The sequence below is a fragment of the Rhodamnia argentea genome, chromosome 8 (assembly GCF_020921035.1).
Source record: "Rhodamnia argentea isolate NSW1041297 chromosome 8, ASM2092103v1, whole genome shotgun sequence".
Lineage (NCBI taxonomy): Eukaryota > Viridiplantae > Streptophyta > Magnoliopsida > Myrtales > Myrtaceae > Rhodamnia > Rhodamnia argentea.
Window position 1 is genome coordinate 14,452,240 of NC_063157.1, and position 22,906 is coordinate 14,475,145.

Here is a 22,906-nt window from a genome sequence, read left to right on the forward strand (position 1 = left end):
TTTTTAAAACTAAAAAAATATTATTTGCATATGTCGGTTTTGGGGGGGGGGAGGGCGGCAACGGGCAATGGTCGGTGGCAGCGGGCGGTGGCCGCGGCGGTGGGCGGCAGCAGGTTGATGGTGGGCAAGTGGCGGTTGGCATCAACGGCATATGTCAATGGTGGGTGGCAATTGGCATCGACAGCGGAGGCATCGTTGGGAGAGAAGTGCTAAAAGTGAAAAGAGGCTAAAATGAGAGAGATATTGATATTGAAGAATTGGGTGGAAACCACATTATCTATTTTATTTATGGCAAAGGCTAACTACTTAACAAAGTTAACAAGGATGCACAAAGTTATTCCAAAGTCATTGCAAAGAGTCAGATTTTGGACGGGAAAGGACGTGTCATGTCTATCCCGCGAGCAATGTATATATAGCTCTCCTTCACATTATGAAAAAATAAAATAAGTGTCGAAGTTTAGACAATCATTTCTTCTTGCTTATTTTATGGCTCCTCCCGAGAATTGAATATTGTTATCTTGTCTTTGGTGTCCCTTTTTCTGTTGGATTTTTTTATTTCTATCTTTTTGCCTAGGCCGTCCTTTTATCCTTTGGGCTTGGGGAGACTAACGACTCCCAGTCAGTTCATAGTAAATTTATCGAGGGTCAATTCATAGTAAATCTATTGATTGCTTGAACCACATGGATCAGTTGACATAAAACACATTCAACCCGACGTTACAAGCATATACACATTCAAGAACTTGTTTTCTTAGCAAGCTAACATGTAGTAGAGACTAATTTCACATCGTGGATCGAATAGTTTCATCAGCATTTCACAAAGTAGCAAGAGCAAACAACCCCAGCAAGCCAATACGAATGGAGAGTTTTTGAAATTGAAGAATAGCATTTCACTTGAGATCTTCCCCTGTTGAATTAGTCTGTGAGAACCGTTTTGGAATGCAATGAAGCGCTCAACAGCTTTATGGCCTGAGTAAAGATCGCACGGCACAAGACAAGTTATTAAAAATGGGCGCTTGAGAAAAGGCAAGTTATAAAAACAGGGGTGCTTCCGGTTTCTAGCAAACAATAGCTCACATAATCTGAACTTGATCATGAAGTTGCATGGCTTCTAACGTCCTTGTTGACACCTAAATTTTGATTAACCTTTTTCAATCATTTTAGCATAAGAAAAAATTAGAACTAATTTTAGTTCTAAACAAAAATAATCAAATCAGTTTTCATATTTATTTTAGCATACATTGCATACACATTTTCATCGAACCGGCAATGAATGGATTTAATTCAAGGTTTTAAACTCAATTGAATTATCTGAATTGTTCTTGTGCCGAAGTTTTTAAGGAATATGGGTGATTAAGTCCTTCGGGGCTTCATTAAAAAAGGTCTTGAGATTCGGGATCTATTTCATAAAGAGTCATAGGTTAGAGCCCCTAAGTTGACCTAATTTTCCCTATAAAAGCATGCTTATGCTTCACAAGCAAGGGGAGGCCACAATATTGCAATACACGGCAGATCCTTCATATTAAAAGCAGCGTGAGAAGGGTGGAGAGAAAAAGGGTCGTCTTCTCTAGGGCCACAATGAGGCGACCATAAACCTTCTTCAAGAAAAGAAAGTGGAGGTGGCGGAGATTGAGGAGGAAAAAGGGAGTGGATCTTTCATCAATCTTAGATAACTGCATCTTTCTTGCTCTTGATTTTTATTGGCTTTTTCAGGTTCTACTTGTGGGTTCTGTTTGCAGGAAAATACGAAGAGAATAGAATACGAGGCCGATTCATTGACATACATAGCAAAAGAATTCGCAGGAAAAGAAGAGGAGAGATAAGTAAAAAAAAAAAAGAGCGAAACATTGTCTTATTCCCTGGGAGATTTCACCTAAGCTTGCAGGTCCACCGAGCAACAGCCAAGCCGTCTTTTTTTATCATCCAGCCTAGGATCTATAGCTGTTCTCCATTTAAGCTTGGAGAAATCACCCCGTGCAGAACAGCTCAATTGACCAGTGAGAGATCATTCATCTATGAAGAAAAGGAAAGAATAGAGATGGGCCTTTGAGTCTTCATAAAAGTTTCATCTCGAACATCCCATCATCATCTTTTCTTATTTATTTCTTTTCTTCTTCTCATGCACAAATGTTACGTTACTCCACAGGAGCACTTGCAGCTTATTGTGATGTTTAATCTTTCATGGGCATGTGAATTAGATAGTCCAAGCGGTGGTCAACGAAGGACATCGACGAAGACTTATTCTCTCAGTTTCCATTCCTCCACCGAGCAAACTTGCATATGTATTTGTGGCCTACTATTAAGCTACAACGGATTCGTTGCCTTGATCATCACTATCGGCCCAAGCCAGTTTCGTCCACAAATTGGTACGTATTCGAATTAGGAAAGCTTATCCTTGGAGATTAGGTACAATTTCTTATCTCGAAATAAGATATTCAATTGCTTTGTTTGAAAATTTTTAAGTATATTGTGTATCTTGTAGTATGCTTTACACATTGCATCAAAGTGGATATCTTTTAAAAATACAGGTTGATTAGGAAGATTTTCTTTCCTAATCGGCAACTTGACATACGGCCGAGAAAGTTCATCTTTAAGATTATTGATGGAGTACTCGATTAGGCAAGAATTTGGGTTCATTCGTTAATCGTGGGATTACAAATTAAAGATTGACTCAAATATTTACGAAATATTCCGAAACTTGATTGATATATCCACTTTCTTGATTGACATTGATTGGCATATTCACTTTCCTAATTTGATTTGAGTTGTTTGATTGTCATATTTTTTAGAATATATCCGTCACGTGATCTAATATTGAAAATTCTAAAAGATTTGCATTCATTCACTTTTCATATTTGAAAATTGCATGTCTTTCCAAAAATAGCATCATGTAGACAATTGCATATCTAATCCTTTTTGTAAATAATCAAATTAGATTGCATTTTAGGATAAAAATTGCATGTTTAAATAGAATTTTATGCCTAAAATAATCTATCTTAATGTATTAAGGTTCGGGTCAATTTAAACTCTAAAATATGCAAAATAAATATTGTTTTGGCATAGTTCTATTTTAGGAAATTAATTCATCCGAAAATATAAAAAAAAAATCATTCATCCCCGCCATGTCATTCTTGCCACGTCATTCGTGCCATGTCATCCTTGCCATGTCATCTTTGCCACATCATCCATGCCACGTGATTCATCTTTGCTATGTCACCTCATACCATGTCATATAGGTTGCATGTTAGTTTTTATTCCATGTAGAATTGTATGCTTAGGTCAATTTAATTGATTCCAACATCACATAATCAATCTAATTAAACTATAAGCATATCTTTATACATTAGTTTAAAATTGCATATTTAAAATTTTAATTAATTCATATGTCACGAAGTTAATTTTCCTTTGCATGTCATATTTTGCACGTCATTTAGCTTAGTCTTGCATTTGCATCACAACATTGCATCATATATAGTATAGTCTTTCATGCATTCATATAAAAATTGAAAATAAAAAAAAAAATTGTGTGGCGCATGCTCCCTTAATTATATTGACTTCTGGATGTTCATTAATTAATTGTGCACCTGCATGATAACCTTTGTTAGTGACTTAGGTTAAAATCAATTAATAGTGCCTTCTCAAATGATTTTTCATGAAATAAAATGGTACCAAAAGGGCGATAGAGTAATCCGGCATAATCAAGTCCCCGAACTCTTAATCTCCGGTTCGTAGGAATAAATTAGTTCTCCCGCTATTTTATTTAGATTTCTAATCGACCTACCATAAATGATTAGTGGCGGCTCCAATATTAAAATATATTGCATGTTAATCAATTGAACCTTAAGTTGCGATTTGGTATGGACTTGGGAGAGTCTAAGTTAGGTTAGCTAAATAATTAACTTGATAATCCATTAGCCTGGAAATTTCTCAAATTTTTTAGGTCGCGACAGTCCTAAACACGGCTTAAGTACACCCCAAGTGCCATAAGTTGTGTACGGCGCTCACTTTAGTGCCAAAACTTTCAAATCGATCACTTTAGTGCTAAGTTTTTGTAACTTCGATCACTTCGGTGCCAAAACTTTCAAAACGATCACTTTAGTGCTAAGTTTTTGTAACTTCGATCACTTAAGTGCCAACTTCTTTTAAAATCGATCACTTTAGTGTCAAATTCACAGAGCCACGTCATCTCAAATATTAATAAAAAATAACACGTGTCGAATTTTCGGCAAGCCACATCAGCTTTGGCACTAAAGTGATCGTTTTTAAAAGAAGTTGGCACTTAAGTGATCGAAGTTACAAAAGCTTAGCACTAAAGTGATCGATTTGAAAGTTTTGGCACTAAAGTGAGCGCCGTACACAACTTATGGCACTTGTGGTGTACTTAAGCCTCCTAAACACCATAATTAGATTGGAATCTTTAGTTTCTTCTTCCAAATGCTGAGCACCGATGTGCTCTTAGTTGATGAGTTGACCACATATTGATGGGATGGATCAAGCCTTGTAATCTCATACGAACATCGTAGTTAGCTCTAGAACCGGTTGGTTATTCTCTTATGCCATGTTCCCGACCGGACGTACAACTACCAATTGAAAATCAACCTTCAGATTTCATTGTTTTATCCTAAATGGGGTCGAAATATTTGTAAGAGGTTGCGACTTTTGCGGGCCTTACCTCGTCCATGCCAAAGTCGATCACCTTCTCTTGGAGATCCCCGATTTCGTGCGCATTATACCGGTTAAGGAGAGTAATGCAGGAGATGCTAGACATGGGCTTCATGACCAGACCGTCCATCGCCATGTATGTGACCATGCCTCTCACGTAACCGCCCTCCCCACCAGGTACCCTTGGCCGAGGATGCGGCACCAGCAGCTGGCCCCGGGACCCATGACAGTTTCTTGCTCATCGTATTGTTGCAACCGGGACATCTTGTAGAAGGGGCATCCGTCACATAGCTATCGCAAGAAGCGCCTGCGTAGCGAAAACCATTAGCAGTACGAGGACAAATATAGTAGTTAAATGGTGCTGAAGGTGGAGCTTCGGGCAACAATCAGCGCATAACATCCGGACCGGAGCTCCGTGCTTTGGGATTCAACAGAGCTTCTTTCTATCTAAGTTCGATAGATGAGTCGCTGAGATTCTCGACACTCGTATAAAGATTGCACAAGCCACCCACCATGCCTGCTTTGGGGAGAAGACTCACAATAGTTCAAACCGGCAAAGCCAGAAAATGGAAAAGGAAATCCACAAAGTCCTTTCTGGCTTCGACAAAGAGGACGGTCCGGTTTCTCTTATCAACAAGAAGCTTCAAACTCATCCTCTTTGTTTTCGCCATGCTCGGCCTTCGTGCGTGCAGAGAATCAAGCGTAACCATAAGCCAGTTATCCATGATTTTAGCTACAACACGAAGTGAATCGGGCTTAGTCAGGGCGGGTTAAGTCTGACATCGAGCCTAAAAAATCTCATGCCAGCCCATAATTGAAAAAAGGAAAAAGTCAACTTGTTCGTTTAACTTGCATTTTACTTTTCAATCGAGCCCATTTAATCGGTACAATTGATCCTCGCTCCTGCAACTTGGGCCATGGAATCATTAATTTCTCGCTAAATACCCTTGTCCGAGCTTGTCCAAAAATGTCTCCCGGCTCTTGTGGCTCAGGCTAGGCTCGTGGGCACGCGAGTTACCGGACCCATCATTGGTTCTATTCGACGGTCGCCACTCTAAAGCTTTGATCAAGTTGATCGCACCGTGGATCATCGCAACATTTCCGAATCAAGCTAGACTTAGAGAGAGCAATCTTGAGGCGGTGTCCATGGAAACCAAGAGAAAATCAAGAAATACCCAAGAGTTTGTCTAACTTTTGTTAGATAAGTACATGTGCAGGAGTTTCCCCAAGAAACATATACGTGATACACTAGAAAAGATGAGAGCATGTATAATTAAGTTTTTTTCTATTAACACTAACTCACAAGAGCGTTAATCATATCACACTAACCGGAGAAAAATCGAGTTCACGGTAGTGGAGTTCGGGAAAAGCGCGGGACTTTTGAAAAAAGATTAGCGCTTTATACTTTTGAGTCAGAGACAAGATAGAGAAAAAACTATGGAGACCGGGTGGCAACGTTTTCCGCTATAGCAATGTGGGGTAGGCACTTCTTGAGGAAGTTTTTACCAATCAAGTCTTTCGACCGTGTTTCGTTCGGCTTTGTAGAAAAATCTTTAAGGAGATGCAAAGACTTTACGTTGGAGGGTTTTCATGAGAAGGTGGCGAAATTTTCGGCTTTAACACCATGGGGTAGGCGCCGCTTGAGGAATGTTTTACCAACCGGGTCGTTCGGGTGCGTTTGGTTCGGCTTTCGAAAAAAAATCTTTAAAGCGATGCAAAGACTTTATGTTAAAGGATTTTCATGAGAGGCACTCATTTTCATAATTACAGTAGTTACTAAGAAGTTGTGTCAAGTAATTTTGGAAAATTTCATGATAGTTGCCACGTTATTATTATTCCAATTATTGTCGAATTAATTGAATTGGTGATACGAGGCCTTAATTATAAATATTCATAAGTGAGGGGATTCATCCTATAAAAACAAGTTAAAAGAGCCAATGGGCGAGTGGAACAAGTTATATTCCATATAGTATAGATGCGGTTGTACGGTGTAGCTATGATGTGCTTTAATAGTGCCACGAAGTATTGTAACTTTTTTGTTTAGTACATGCACTAAAGCTATAGAACTTCGAAGGTCAATTGAAAATTGGTCCCATAGCTTGAAGACGTGCTAAAAGGGATGGGATAGCTTCGTGTCACCTTCTTGCTTGGCTGGTGGGACAGAGCAAGAACTTTGTCGGTAATGGAAAGTATCAATTACCAATAAAATTATTTTAAAAAATCTTAAATTCATTATACAACGGTCAATTCAATTTAAAAAAAATATTAAAATATAATTTAAAATTGTCAACCCGCCTTTCCATGAACGCCATTAAAATTGTATTTTTAGAAATACATGATAAGAGAATTTTTAACTTTATGTGCAATCAAGTAACACAAACTTGTAAATCCACTTTTCTCTTATATAAACTTTTTGCAATGATTAAAAATTCTCACAACTTATCATAGTCCTAAAATCAACAGCTGTCACGCCCCGACTCTCGAGCCCGCGACATCCCTACCAAATCGCCACGAGGTCACGAAGGATAACGTCCCAGACGCGTTATCGACCTATCAACTATATACGCATGCGGAAACGGTTTACTCCCAAATAACATATAAACAAATAGGGATAGCCTAGCAAGAGATACATACCAAGGCAAATAATCAAAAAGTAACATATACAGTTACAAGATAGCAGATTAGTCTTAACCCTACCGAGCTACCGAAATAAATACAACCCCATACTTTGGGGCGGCTCACTAAGACCTCAAAAGGTTACCGGGTCAAATAATGTTAACTTCTCATCTACTCCAAAAGACTACCCTCATAACCTAGCCTTCGTATCCGTAAAGCTCCATCAATTGGGACCTGAAAGTGGTTCCCACAACAAGGTGAGATATAAATCTCGGTGAATCAAGCCTAAGCTCGGTTAGGATACCGATTCGCCTATAACATCATAAGCACGAGGATTATAAAAACCACGATATAAACATATATCCAACAATCATATCACATGACAATAATCATCCACATGCATACTTACCAGCCTTCAGCCACACATAATGCAATGCTTGACTCAACTCAGCAGTCACATCGGACAACCAAACGAACAAAGGATCACACACACAAGTATGCCTTGGACACCACACAAGTCCATTTATTAACGATGATCACGCTCTTGGCGCCACAGTGATGAGGATCCACGCGATCGGCGTGATCGACTCTCACAATTAATGTGATCCCGCACTATTCCGGTAGGATCGGGCTACGTTTCTTTTCCCTCTCGGCAACGGCTACTACAAGCGGTGTATCCAGTGCACCTTGCATGGCACGGCAAGTAGGCATCCCTATATGGGGCTTCGGTCCATCACAAGTTGCGACCGGCATCCGATAATCCCTTAAAACCGTACGTACCATACGGGGCATGAATTATCGTGCTTCTAGCAAGTCGTGTGGTTCCATAAAAATGGTACAGTGTGTACTAGGTGTACAGTACAAACTTGCCATAAAAACCCATCATCGTTCCTTCATATGACCATACAGCACACCCGACACATCAATCAATTTATTCTCTTTGATTTAGGCCGGATGCTCACACAAACATGCTCAAAGACTCGGCCCAAGGCCATTTTCATGATAAAATATATCTTTGATCCTGTACACGGTCATATGCATATGCGGACTACCAAATAGACGCCGCAAAGACACACGGGACAATTAATTCCCAAACGAACGCCAAATCACTCAACGAACATTCAAGGTACTCAAATCGACATTTCGGCGAGGTGATCCACCCAAACAAAGTCATCAATTCAACACGAATAAACAAATTCGATTAGGCCACATAAAGGCTCAATTTTGTACCAGAGTCATTGATTAGCCGGTTTGATTTATAATCGCCAATCGATCGCTCGTCCTTAACCTATCGCTCGTTCACGATCAAATCACAACATACAGTCACATTCGTCTAACATCAATTAGCCACAGACAATTCTAATTTAATCGATTATGGCTATTTACCCTAAACCGGGGTTTCTAACTAATCCGACCATAATTAAATCTACCTAACGCCCTATCAACTAGCTAATTAATCCTAGGCGCAATTAGCACCATAACCAAGGATTATGGTCAACTCACAAATTTAACTAGCTCGGGCGGTTTCAACTCGAGCGGCGGCGACACGAACTCGGCCCGGCCCGACGATGACGACGATTCGCGACCCGACTTAAACTCCGAGCTTCCAACTCGATCCAGGATGACTCGAAAACTTGGCGACACCTCGGGACAGCGGCGCGGGACTTGAGGGTGGCGGCCGATGGCGGGAGCCGGCCGAAACAGTAGCTAGCTAGCGTGAACGGTACTCGAGCAGAGAGAAACAGGGCGGAACGGTGGGCGTCGGGGGCTGTTTTGTGGGGTTTCGGGCCGTACAAGGCCGGGGGAAGGGTCGGCCAAGATCGGGGGTCTCGGGAGGAGCTTTGGGTGGCGGTGACGGCGTCGGTAGACAGTCGGAGGCGGCCAAGTAGGGTGGCTAGAACCAACGCAGCAAAATAGGGGTTCGGGTTAAAATGGGGGACGTCCGGCCGGGGCTCAAATTGGGCTCTACGGGCGACGATCGACTTCCGGTGACCTTGGGGGATGATGAGGGGAGGTTGGTGGTTGCTCGGGGTGGTCGGCGAGCGGTGGGTCCCGGCGGAGCAAGCTAGAACAGCGGTGGTGGCTTGGGTGACGGGAAACGGGGCGTGCGGGTTGCCGGGGCTGTTCACGGCTTCCGGGGCGGCGCGTGGCGATGGGACGGCGTCCGGAGGTCGAGGGGAAGATGGTGTGGTGTTGGGTGGTGGTCGGAAATGGCTCGGGGTGGCTGGAGCATCTTGGGCAGCCCTGGATGCAAAACGGACTCGCCTGGCGCCGGAGCTATTTTGGGGTTCTCACGGTGGCCGGCGATCGCGGCGCGTGGCGGACGGAGGAGGTTGGTGATCCGTAGTGGTGGCTTGGGGGCGAGGTCGCGTAAAGAAGGCTGGAGGAAGGAGGAATCGTGCGGGTGGGGGCTGGTTTCGCGCGAAACAGAGGAGGGAGGGGCGGACGGGAGAGAGAGAGGAGGGAGGAGAGAGAGAAGGTCACGTGGGCGGCCGGAGAATTGACCCGATTTGACTAGGGAGGGGCCCAAGGGCGAAACGGTCTTTTCATAAATCGTGACCGATTGGATTTTTGGCTCAACCGATTGGGAATGAAATTTGGATTTTCACAGGCTAGGTTTGGTCCGGAAAAAGTCTAGACGCGAGGATTAAAAATCCTAAGTCGCGGCAACCACGATTTCGAGACCCAATCAAAATCGAACGACATTTTGGGACTTGTCCAAAATTCGTCACTTTCGTTCTTGCGATTCGAAATTTGCACCGACTAAAATTCAATTCTCTTCCTTTTATTGAATTCGGGAAAATTACTAAAATTCGAATTTCCCCGACGTCACAACTCTCCCCACTTTAGGAAATTTCGTCCCCGAAATTACGAAGCGATCACGATTCTTCATAAAGATACGGATAACTACTTTTCATAACTTCCTCGTTCTCCCATGTAGCTCCTTCGGTCCCCCGGTGTTGCCAAACCACCTTGACTAACCGAATCTTCTTGCTCCAGAGCACTCGCTCTTTCCTATCCACGGTCCCGATTGGCCGTTCCACATACGTAGCTCGCTCATGTAGCTCGATTTCTTCATAACTCAATACATGAGCGGGGTCCGGTTCATACTTTCTTAGTATCGGTACGTGGAACACATTATGTACTTGGGCTAGTCTTGGCGGCAACGCAAGACGATATGCCAAATTTCCTATCCGCTACAAAATCTCAAAAGGCTCGACATATCTAGGGCTCAACTTTCCTTTCTTGCCAAAACGAGATGTCCCTCTCATAGGCGACACCTTCGTAAAGACATGATCGCCCACTTGAAACTCCAAAGGCCTGCGCCTCCTATCTGCATAGCTCTTCTGGCGACTACGAGCGGTCCTTAGTCTATCTCTGATAACTTTGACAGCTTCCATAGACCGCTATACTAACTCGGGACCGGTGATTTTCCTTTCACCTACTTCATCCCAACAGACTGGCGTTCGGCACGCTCTACCATACAACGCTTCAAATGGTGCCATCTTGATACTCTGCTGAAAACCGTTGTTGTAAACGAACTCAACCAAATGCAACCGCTCTTCCCAATTGCCTTTGAAATCCAATACACATGCCCTTAACATATCCTCCAAAGTCTGAATCGTCCTTTCGGATCGGCTATCTGTCTACGGGTGATAGGCCGTAATGAACTGCAGTTTCGTTCCTAAAGCGATCTGCAGACTCTTCCAAAATGTGGCGGTGAACTTAGGGTCACGATCCGAGGTGATCGTCACCGGCACTCCATGCGGTCTCACAATATGCCTAACATAAAGCTCTGCATATCTATCCAAAGCAAAGTCCTTTCTTATCGGAATGAAATGCGCCGACTTCATCAACCCGCCGACTACAACCCAGATTGAATCATGTCCTCTCTGATTTCTAGGCAATCCCATCACGAAGTTCATCGTGATATGCTCCCATTTCCACTCTGGAATCTCTAAAGGCTGCAGCAGTCCTCCAGGTTTACAGGTCTGCGCTTTGACTTGTTGATAGGTCAAACACTTAGCTACATACTTGGCTATATCTGCCTTTATACCATTCCACCAGTAGTGTTGCTTCCGATTCTGATACATCTTCGTACTACCGGGATTGATACTATAATTGCTACGATGTGCCTCCGATAAGATATCCTCCCTTAGATTTTCATCGACCGGCACAACTAGACGTCCTCCGAACTTCAGTATCCCATCCTCGGCCACTTGAAAGTCAACCCTTCGTTTAGCTGAATCCTCTTGAATGATCTTCTGAATAGTGGGGTCCATCGACTACGGGGTCTTAATTCCGGTCCGTACATTCGGCTTAATTCTCAATGTAGCCACTAGACTCGACATGCGACTTACTTCCAATTTGAAGTCTGAGTCTCTCACTTGCTCAAGTAAATGCCATTCACTCACACATAATTGAGCAATCGTTGATTTTCTACTCGGGGCATCTGCAACCTTATTTGCCTTACTCGGATGATACAAGATCTCGCAATCATAATCCTTGAGCAGCTCCATCCATTAACGCAGCTTCATGTTCAACTCTTTCTGAGAGAACAAGTACTTGAAGCTCTAATGATCCGTATACACTTGAAAACTTTCTTCGATCAAATAATGCATCCAGATCTTTAAGGCGAATACGACCGCAGCCAACTCTAGGTCGTGCGTCGGATAGTTCAACTCGTGGGGTCTCAATCGTCGAGACGCATACGCTATTACCCTTCCATGTTGCATCAGCACGCAACCCGCACCTCTGAGAGATGCGTCACTGTAGAACTTGAAACCTCTAGAGCCGGACAGAATCATCAACATCGGAGCCGTAGTTAGCTTATGCTTAAGCTCTTGAAAACTACGCTCACACTTGTCCGTCCATTCAAACTTCATGCCCTTCTTCAATAGCTTAGTTAAAGGTGAGGCTATAGCTGAAAATCTTTCCACGAAACGTCTATAATAGCTCGCCAAACCCAAGAAGCTTCTGATCTCCGTCACTATCTTCGGTCTTAGCCAATCCATAACCGCCTCGATCTTTGATGGATCTACTTCAATTCCTTCTCCGGAAACCATGTGGCCTAGGAACGCCACACGAGCCAACCAAAACTCACACTTACTAAACTTTGCATAAAGCCGATGTACCCTCACAGTTTCCAAAACTACCCTCGGATGTTGCTCGTGCTCCTCTAGGCTCTTTGAGTACACTAGAATGTCGTCTATAAATACGAAGACAAAGAGATCTAAGAACTCTTTGAACACCATGTTCATCAAATCCATAAAAGCAGCAGGAGCATTCGTCAGACCAAACGGCATCACTGTAAACTCATAGTGTCCATAGCTCGTCCTGAATGCCATCTTCGGTATATCTTCTTTCCCGATCCTCAATTGATGGTAGCCCGTCCGTAGGTCAATCTTAGAAAACACCAATGCTCCCTTCAAGCGATCGAACGGATCATCAATCCTAGGCAGTGGGTACTTATTCTTGATCGTCACTTGATTCAACTATCTGTAGTCTACTCACAACCTCACTGACCCGTCCTTCTTCTTGACGAACAACATCGATGCTCCCCATGGCGACGCATTGGGGCGGATAAATCCTTTATCCAACAGTTCTTGCATTTGCACATTCAGTTCCTTCAATTCTGACAACGCCATCCTATACGGCGCTTTAGAGATTGGCTCCGTCCCTAGAGCTAACTCTATCACGAACTCTATTTCTCTATCCAGCGGTAGTCCAGACAGTTCTTCGGGAAAAATGTCCGGAAACTCACATACTACAGTAATATCCTCCAACTTAGTTTCCCCAACAGATGTATCCACTACCGCAGTCAAATAACCTTGGCAACCACTTTCCAACAAACGAGTCGCCTCTAGCGACGAGATCACTACAACCAAGGTTCCTCCTTGATTCCCCACAAATTCAAAATTGGCCCCATCCAACGGCGTAAATTGAATCGCCTTACGATAGCAATCCATCGTGGCCCTTTGCTTCGTTAACTAATCCATTCCCATGATCGGATCAAAGTCATACATTTCCAGCACAATCAAGTCTATTCTACCCTCATGTCCATCTATAACCAGCCTACAGTTAGGACATCCATTTGCAGCCACTACGCTATCCTTTAAAGGTGTAGAAACCTTAAAAACTACATCCAATGGTACTATACTCAAATCAGCCGGTTTAACAAATCTATCAAGAACAAAGGAATGCGTAGCACCCGGATCAAACAAAGCATAGGCGACTTGATTATGTAAGAGGATCGTACCGTGAACGGCCGGCGAATCCTTCGCCTCCTCCCGGGTGACAGCAAACACCCTTCCTTAAGCCCGTGGACGATCTCGGAAGTTTTGTGATGCGGCTCCCCTTAGTGGTTCGCTCGGTTGTAGCGCCTGCCTTCCTTGCTGCCTTTGCGAGCAGTCCTTCACCTGATGGCCTAGTTGGCCACATCCAAAGCAGGTTCCATTCCTATACGAGCACGGACCAAGTCCATGTCTTTGGTGACACGGATTGCACACCTCACTCTGGTGAAAAACAGGCTTATTGATCGCTCTTCTGCGATTGGGTGGGATGTGATCTCTGCCTCCATATATAGGCTTCTTCCCTTGCCTCTTCTCAAATCTATTTGAGAATGTAAACCGCGGCCCGGATGCGGCAGTCCTCTCGCCTAAGTCCTGCTCCACTATCGGCGCACTCTTATAAAGATCATCATAGTCCCGAAGGTTGAACGACGCTAGTATACTCTTAATCTTGGGCTTCAGCCTGTCCCTAAACCTTCTAGCCCTATCCTCGGGGTCCTCAATCAATCTCGGGGCATACTTAGACAATTCCGAGAACTTGGCTTCATATTGGTCGACAGTTATCCGATTCTCGCGGAGGCGAAAGAACTCAGCTATCTTCTGCTCTCTAGCTGTCCTTGAGAAATACTTGTTATTAAAACCCTCCACAAAGGTATCCCATATCGAGGCCGTACCTTCCGGGAAAGTTCTATCCTTGATGACTCTCTACCAAGTACCGGCGTTACCCTCAAGTTGATAGACGGCGGGACCACCTTATCCTCATTCGAACTTCTAAGCAAGTTGAACACTTTCTCCAATCCTTCAATCCATTGGGTAGCAGCCTCGGGGTCTCCGCTTCCAAAGAAGCGTGGTGGTTTCAACTTGAGAAACTATTCCACCAGCTTTTGAGCCCTACGATCCTCAATTACAGCCACAGGTGGCACATCCACAGGTGGCACATCCACTAGTGGAATTACGGGTGGAACTACGGGTGGGGCTCCAACGGCGGTGGCGGCAAAAGCATTTTGATTCCTTATCTGCTGCCCTAACAACTCCCCCATAGCTCTTAAAGCTTGCATAACTTCTGCCATAGTCGGCTCTTGCCGAGCGGGACCAGCTACGGGAGGTGCAACGGGAGGTGTCGCTCCAACATCAGCGATCTCATCTACCGGCCTCACAGGCCTCCTTCGATGTGCTCGAGGTGCTCTTCTACCACGCCCGCTCATTATGCAGAAATGATGCGGAGTCCCGCTTACCCCAAAGCAAAACGCGGTCAGAAGGCAACCCCAAAAACTTAACACACAAATAACAATCACATGCATAGCGATAAAAGTCATACTAACTATCCCATATCCCATCGCTCCTTATTACTCCAGGCCAATGACCAAACGAATAAGGCTAACCTTGCTCTGATACCACCTTTGGCGGGGATGTCACGTCCCGACTCTCGAGCCCGTGACATCCATATCAAATCACCACGAGGTCATGAAGGATAACGTCTCGGGCGTGTTATCGACCTATCAACTATATACGAATGCGAAAACGGTTTACTCCCCAATAACATATAAACAAACGAGGGATAGCCTAGCAGAGATACATACCAAGGCAAATAATCAAAAAGTAACATATACGGTTACAAGATAGCATATGAGTTTTAACCCTACTGAGCTACAGAAATAAATACAACCCCATACTTCGGGGCGGCTCACTAAGACCTCTAAAGCTTACCGCGTCAAACAAGGTTAACTTCTCATCTACTCCAAAAGACTACCCTCATAACCCGGCCTTCGTATCCGTAAAGCTCCATCACTTGGGACTTGAAAGTGGTTCCCACAACATGGTGAGATATAAATCTCGGTGAATCAATCCTAAGCTCGGTTAGGACACTGATTCGCCTATAACATCCTAAGCACGAGGATTATAAAAACCAGGATATAAACATATATCCAGCAATCATATCACATGACAATAATCATGTACATGGGCTTAAGTACACCCCAAGTGCCATAAGTTGTGTACAGCGCTCACTTTAGTGCCAAAACTTTCAAATCGATCACTTTAGTGCTAAGTTTTTGTAACTTCGATCACTTCAATGCCAAAACTTTCAAAACGATCACTTTAGTGCTAAGTTTTTGTAACTTCGATCACTTAAGTGCCAATTTTTTTTAAAAACGATCACTTTAGTGTCAAATTGATCGAGCCACGTCATCTCAAATATTAATAAAAAATAACACGTGTTGAATTTTCGGCAAGCCACGTCGGCTTTGGCATTGAAGTGATCGTTTTTAAAAGAAGTTGGCACTTAAGTGATCGAAGTTACAAAAACTTAGCACTAAAGTGATCGATTTGAAAGTTTTCGCACTAAAGTGAGCGCTGTACACAACTTATGGCACTTGGGGTGTACTTAAGCCCATGTACATGCATACTTACCAGCCTTCAGCTACACATAATGCAATGCTTAACTCAACTCAACAATCACATCGGACAACCAACTGAACAAAGCATCACACTCACAAGTATGCACCGAACACCGCACAAGTCCATTAATCAAAGATGATCACGCTCTTGGTGCTACAGTGATGAGGATCCATACGATCGGCGTGATCGACTCTCACAATTAATGCGATCCTGTACTCTTCCGGCGGGACCGGGCTACGTTCCTTTTCCCTCTCGGCAACGGCTACTACAAGCAGTGTATCCAATGCACCTTGCACGGCACGGCAAGTAGGCATCCCTATACGGGGCTTCGGTCCATCACAAGCTATGATCGGCATCCGATAATCCCTTAAAACAGTACATACCATACGGGCCATGAATTATCGTGCTTTTGGCAAGTCGTATGGTTCCATAAAAATGGTATAGTGTGTACTAGGTGTACAGTACAAAATTGCAAGGAAAACCCATCATCGTTCCTTCATATGACCATGCAGCACACCCAACACATCAATCAATTTATTCTCTTTGATTTAGGCCGGAGTTTCACACAAACGTGCTCAAAGACTCGGCTCAAGGCCATTTTCATGATAAAATATGTCTTTGATCCCGCACACGGTCATATGCATATGTAGACTACCAAATAAACGTTGCAAAGAGACGCGGGACAATTAACTCCCAAACGAACGCCAAATCACTCAACGAGCATTCAAGGTACTTAAATCGACATTTCAACAAGGCGATCTGCCCAAACAAAGTCATCAGTTCAATACGAATAAACAAATTCGATTAGGCCACATAAAAGCTCAATTTCGTGCCGTAGTCATTGATTAGCCGGTTTGATTTATACTCGCCAATCGATTGCTCGTCCTTAACCTATCGCTCGCTTGCGATCAAATCACAACATACAGTCACATTCATCTAACATCAATTAGCCACAGACAATTTTAATTTAATCGATTATGGCCATTTACCCTAAACCGGGGTTTCTAACTAATCCGACCATAATCAAATCTACCTAACGCCCTATCGACTAGCTAACTAATCCTAGGCGCAATTAGCGCCCTAACTAAGGATTAGGGTCAACTAAAAAATTTAACTAGCTCGGACGGTCTCAACTCAAGCGGCGGCGACACGAACTTGACCTGGCTCGACGACGACGACGACTCGCAGCCCGACTTAAACTCCGGGGCTTCCAACTCGATCCGGGATGGCCCGAAGACTTGGCGACACCTTGGGACAACGGCATGAGACTCGGGGGTGGCGGCCGGTGGCCGGAGCTAGTCGAAACAGTAGCTGGCCGGCGTGAACAGTACTCGAGCAAGGAGAAACAAGGGCGAACAGTGGGCGTCGAGGGCTGTTTTATGAGGTTTCGGGCTATACAAGGCCGGAGGAAGGGTCGGCCAAGATCGGGGGTCTTCGGGGGAGCTTTGGGTGGCTGTGACTGCGTCGGTAGATGGTCGGAGGAAGGCAAGCGGCGGCGGCCAGAACCAGCGCATCAAAATACGGGTTCGGGTCAAAACGGGTGACGTTTGGTAGGGGCTCAAATCGGGCTTTACGGGCGGCGATCGACTTCCGGTGACCTTAGATGATGAGGAGAGGTTGGTGGTTGCTCGGGGTGGTCGGCGAGCGGTGGGTCCTGGCGGAGCAAGCTAGAACAACGGCGGTAGCTTGGGGGACAGGAAACGGGGCAGGCGGGTCGCCGGGGTTGTTCGCGGCTTCCGGGGCGGCACACGGCGGTGGGACGGCATCCGGAGGTCGAGGGGAAGATGGTGTGGTGGTGGGTGGTGGTTGGAAATGGCTTGGGGTGGCTGGAGCAGCTCGGGCGATCCCGGACGCAAAACAGAGCGATCGGGCGCCGGGGCTGTTCAGGGGGTCTCACGGCGGCTCACGGCGGCCGGCGACTACGGGCAGTAGCGGACGGAGGAGGTTGGTGATCTGTGGTGGTGGCTTGGGTTGAGGTCGTGCCAAGAAGGCCGGAGGAAGGAGGAACCGTGCGGGTGGGGGCGGGTCTCGCGCGAAACAAAGGAGGGAGGGGCGGACGGGAGAGAGAGAGGAGGCAGTAGAGAGAGAAGGTCATGTGGGCAGTTGGAGAATTGACCAGATTTGAATGGGGTGGGGCCCACAGGTCACTTCCAAAATTAATGGTTTTCATCTCAACCGCATAATATCCAAGGGCGAAACAGTCTTTTCATAAGTCGGGACTAGTTAGATTTTTGGCTCAACCGATTGGGAATGAAATTTGGATTTTCACGGGCTAGGTTCGGTTCGGAAAAAGTCCAAGCGCGAGGATTAAAAATCCTAAGTTGCGGCGACCATAATTTCGAGACCCAATCGAAATCGAACGACATTTCGGGACTCGTCCAAAATTCGTCACTTTCGTCCTTGCGATCCGAAATTTACACTGACTAAAATTCAATTCTCTTCCTTTTATTGAATTCGGGCAAATTACTAAAATTTGAATTTCCCGGGCATCACAACAGCCATGAAACATATTTCTCAACTTCTATTTTTGTGCGCAATGTAAGCACTTACCTTTTCCTTTATAAACTTTTTGTAGTAATTGAAAATTCTCTTTTGGGAATATAAATACAAATAAAAGTTCTCATACATTTATTTTTAGAAATGCGCGATAAGGGAATTTTTAACTAGATTTTTTTCTTTTATAAACTTTTTGTGTTTATTAGAATTTGTTACTTGAGAACATGTCGCGACCCTTAGTTTTTTTTTTTTGGGGGGGGGGTAAAAATCGTAGCTACAAGTGATGCGAATCATTCACTTTAGTTATTTTGTTGATAATTAATTATAGTAATAAAACCACGATGGTTCTTATCACTCTCGATGAGGCTCATTAATAATTCTCTGGTTAAAGATAAGAAATACCATGTAATAAAACTTAAGCTCATAAAGCGAGATTTGAGATCAAAATAGAATTTTTACCTACCATAGATCTTTGATCATTTATCTACTTAGAACACACACATATATACATATATATGAACAATAAAATGACCATAAAAGTTAAGGCTCGCACGTAAACAGTCGATTTAACTTTTACTTTCCGTAGTTTGCCGATGAGGATTAATCACGGACCAAGAAAGATCCAAGTGATATTACCGCTGAATTACGGAACATTTTCACCCTTTTCGGAATGGAGTTTTTTTTTTTTTTCCAGAATAGAGTAAATCGACCATTAATTTCCCAATTTTGTGCAACCTGTGGATCCAACCATAAACACTATTCTGTTATGTCTCGAGTTTGAGTTCATATACGAGACCCAACTAATTAGAACTTCTTTTATAGGCATATATATACATATATGTATACGGCGAGAATTTGGATTCGCTTGAAAAGGAGATATTGATCTTCACGTTTGACCATTGACCAAGTTTTAGTTTTGGGGTATATGTCTTCAACAGAAAAGATTTGTGGTGGGTCCTAGTTTAAATAAAAAAAAGCAAGTCCTCGTATGAGAGAAAAGAAAGAAGTGCACATGACTTCTTTCTTGTGTAATGGTAGGTCAACAAGGGTTTTATAAAGAGAGAGGGACCCATACGCTTGTATTCTTTTCTCTTCTTATTGTCACACAGAGAATTTCACAAGAAGAAGAGGACGGCACCGCACGAGAAGAAGAAGCAGAGAAAAGCCGCGCGAGAAAGAAAGCAAGAGACGTTCTGGTTTTTTTGCCGTGCGCGAGCCGTTGCTTGGGCTTGAACACACCGAGAGATTTTGTGTTTCATGAGTTTATTATATCCACTTGTGAGTTGTTTTTTTTGTAAACACTTAGGGTTTGGGTATAATCTAGGTGGGGGAAACACGTGCGTATTGAGCGATTGTAATTCCGATTCTCCGATTATAGTGGATTCTTCGTGCTGGCTCTCCCGTGGATGTAGGTACCGATATTCGAACCGAACTACGTAATCTATGGTGTCATTTATTATTCTTCGTTATTTCTCTGTGCTTTCGCATTGACTTATTTGCAAGATCCTAGTTAGTTTTCGCTCGTTATAATACAACAATTGGGATCAGAGCACTAGGTTCGGATATTCTGGATTGTGATTTGGGGCTTTTGCTTGTCTAATTATTATCTGGATATTATGTGATTGCAATTATGTCTGGAATGAAAGCTGAAATTAAGAAGTTTAACGAGAGGAATAACTTTGGGTTATGGAGCCTCAAGATGGAGGCGTTATTGACAACTCAAGGTTTAGCAGAAGCATTGGAGGGCAAGGCCGAGTTGCCCAAAACGATAATGTATGCTGAAAAGGATGTGGTAATGAGGAAGCTAGAAGTTTAATCCTATTGAACTTATCGAATGAAGTGTTAATAGAGGTAGGCAAGGAGAAGGATACCACAGCATTTTGGGCAAAACTTTAGGTGCTCTATGTAACGAAGGGTTTGAATAATCGCTTGTATATGTTGAAGAGGATGTTCCAGTTTAGATATACTGAAGGTACATCTATCAGAACCCATCTAGATGAATTTAATGAACTCATGATGGATTTGAAGAACGACGGTAAGACACTTGATGATGAAGAGCAGGGTATGATGTTGTTGGCTTCTTTATCAAAGTCATGTGAGCACTTTACTGATTCACTATTGCAGGGGCGTACTACGATTACTTCGGAAGAGGTAAAGTTCACTTTATTTTCTAAAGAGTGGCAGATAAAGTTGTGAGATGACAGTCTAGCGCGGGATGTAGCGCAAGGACTAGTGATTCGGGGTAGAGAGCAACGACGAGGGTCCAAGAGAAGTAGAGGTAAAAGCAGATCTAAGTCATGTCATAGAAAGTCTAAGGGACGCGTGAAGTGTTTTGAGTGTTACGAGGAGGGGCATATTAGGAGAGATTATCCTAAATTGAGAAACAGAGGTGATAAGCGTAAAGCCACAACCGGTGTGACGAACATTACCGAGGAGAGCACTAGTGATGTAGATGCTATCTTATGTGTGACTACATGTTCGTTAGGAGACGAATGGGTGCTAGATTCGGGGTGTTCTTATCATATGACGCCCCATAGGAACCGGTTTACTACTTACCGGATCGCAGATGGTGGTAGAGTTACGTTGGGGAATAACGCAGCCTGTAAGGTTGTGGGGATAAGGACAATTTGAATTCAAATGCACGATGGTGTAGTGTGCACATTAACAGATGTGAGGCATGTACCAAAGCTCATGAAGAACCTTATTTCTCCGGGGACACTCAATGATATCGGGTGTAAGTATATCGCTGAAGATGGAGTACCGAAGATCTCTCGAGGTGCCATAACGGTGATGAAAGGAAAGAAAGTAAGTTCTCTCTATCATCTCTTGGAAGAGACCGTGACGTGTGCTACTGCAGTTTCATCGGGTGAGTTAGATTGTGATTTAACTCGTTTATGGCATATGCGTCTAGGGCACATGAGTGAGGCAGGTATGATGATACCGAGTGATAGAAGGTTGTTTAAAGGGTCAGAAGACAAGTAAGTTAAACTTATGTGAGCACTGCATCTTTGGGAAGCAAGACAGGATTAAGTTTGCTCCAGATATTCATTCGACCAAGTAACCGGTAGAATATATTCATACAGATGTCCGGGGCCCGTTTCCGGTCCCTTCGAAAGGAGGTGCTCGTTATATGCTGACATTTATCGACGACTATTCCAAGAAGGTATGGGTATACTTTCTCGAAGAACAAATCGATGTGTTTGATCGGTTCAAAAAATTTGAGGCATTAATTGAGAAGAAGTCAGATAAACGGATCAAGTGATTGAGAACCGATAACGGCATGGAGTTCTGTGGTAAATATTTTACCGAGTTTTGCGAGAGAGAAGGGGTTGTGAGACATCACACAGCACCTGGGACACCACAACAGAATGACGTGGTAGAACGGAAGAACAGAGCTTTACTTGAGCGGGCTCGGAGTATGCTTTCACATGTTGGAATAGGCAAGGAATTTTGGGCCGAAGCAGTGAACATGGCATGTTACCCGATTAATCGATCTCCAACATCTGCTATCGAGTGGAAGACTCCGGAGGAAGTATGGTCAGGAAAACCTGTTGATTATTCCGGATTACAAGTATTCGAATGTCCCGCATATGCTCATGCGAGTGACGGTAAGCTTGACCCGATGTCAAAGAAATGCATATTTCTAGGTTATGCACATGAGGTGAAAGGCTATCGGTTGTGGTGCACTGATCCCGCATCACCCGATTTTCTGATCGGCAGAGATGTGATCTTCGAAGAGACTACAATGCTTCAACAGAGGAGTTCTGAGACACAACCAGCAGAGGAGACATATCATGATATCAGTAGCGAGGTGGAGCTTTAGGTGGAGACTCCGGAGACCTCAGAGGTAACATATGTTGAGACTGCGGCTGAGGCCGCAGTTCCTAAAGTCGGTGATAGTGAACAACCCGTATAGCCGCAGCATAAAATAGCCGCAGACAAACAGAGAAGGCAAATTAAACCATCGGTACGTTATGGTTATACGTATATTGCTTATGCTTTGATTGTAAGAAACGAGGTAGAGACAGATGAGCCTTCGTCTTACTTTGAAACGGTGGCTAGTTCCGAGTCGTCGCAGTGGCTATGGGCTATGAGTAAAGAAATGGAATCACTTTGTCGAAATCAGACATGGGAGCTAGTTAAAGTACCCAAGAGCTAGAAGATTTTCGAAAGTAAATGGGTCTACAAAAGGAAATAAGGCATTCCTGGTGTCGAGACAACGAGGTATAAGGCGAGACTTGTTGCGAAGAGATATACCCATCATGAGGGCATTAACTACAATGAGGTGTTTTCTCCTGTGGTAAGGCATACTTCTATTCGTGTTTTACTTGCCTTAGTTGTTGCACAGGATCTCGAGTTGGAGCAACTTGATGTGAAAACGATGTTTCTTCATGGTGAGTTGGAGGAGCAGATTCACATGAGGCAGCCGGATGGATTTGCTATTC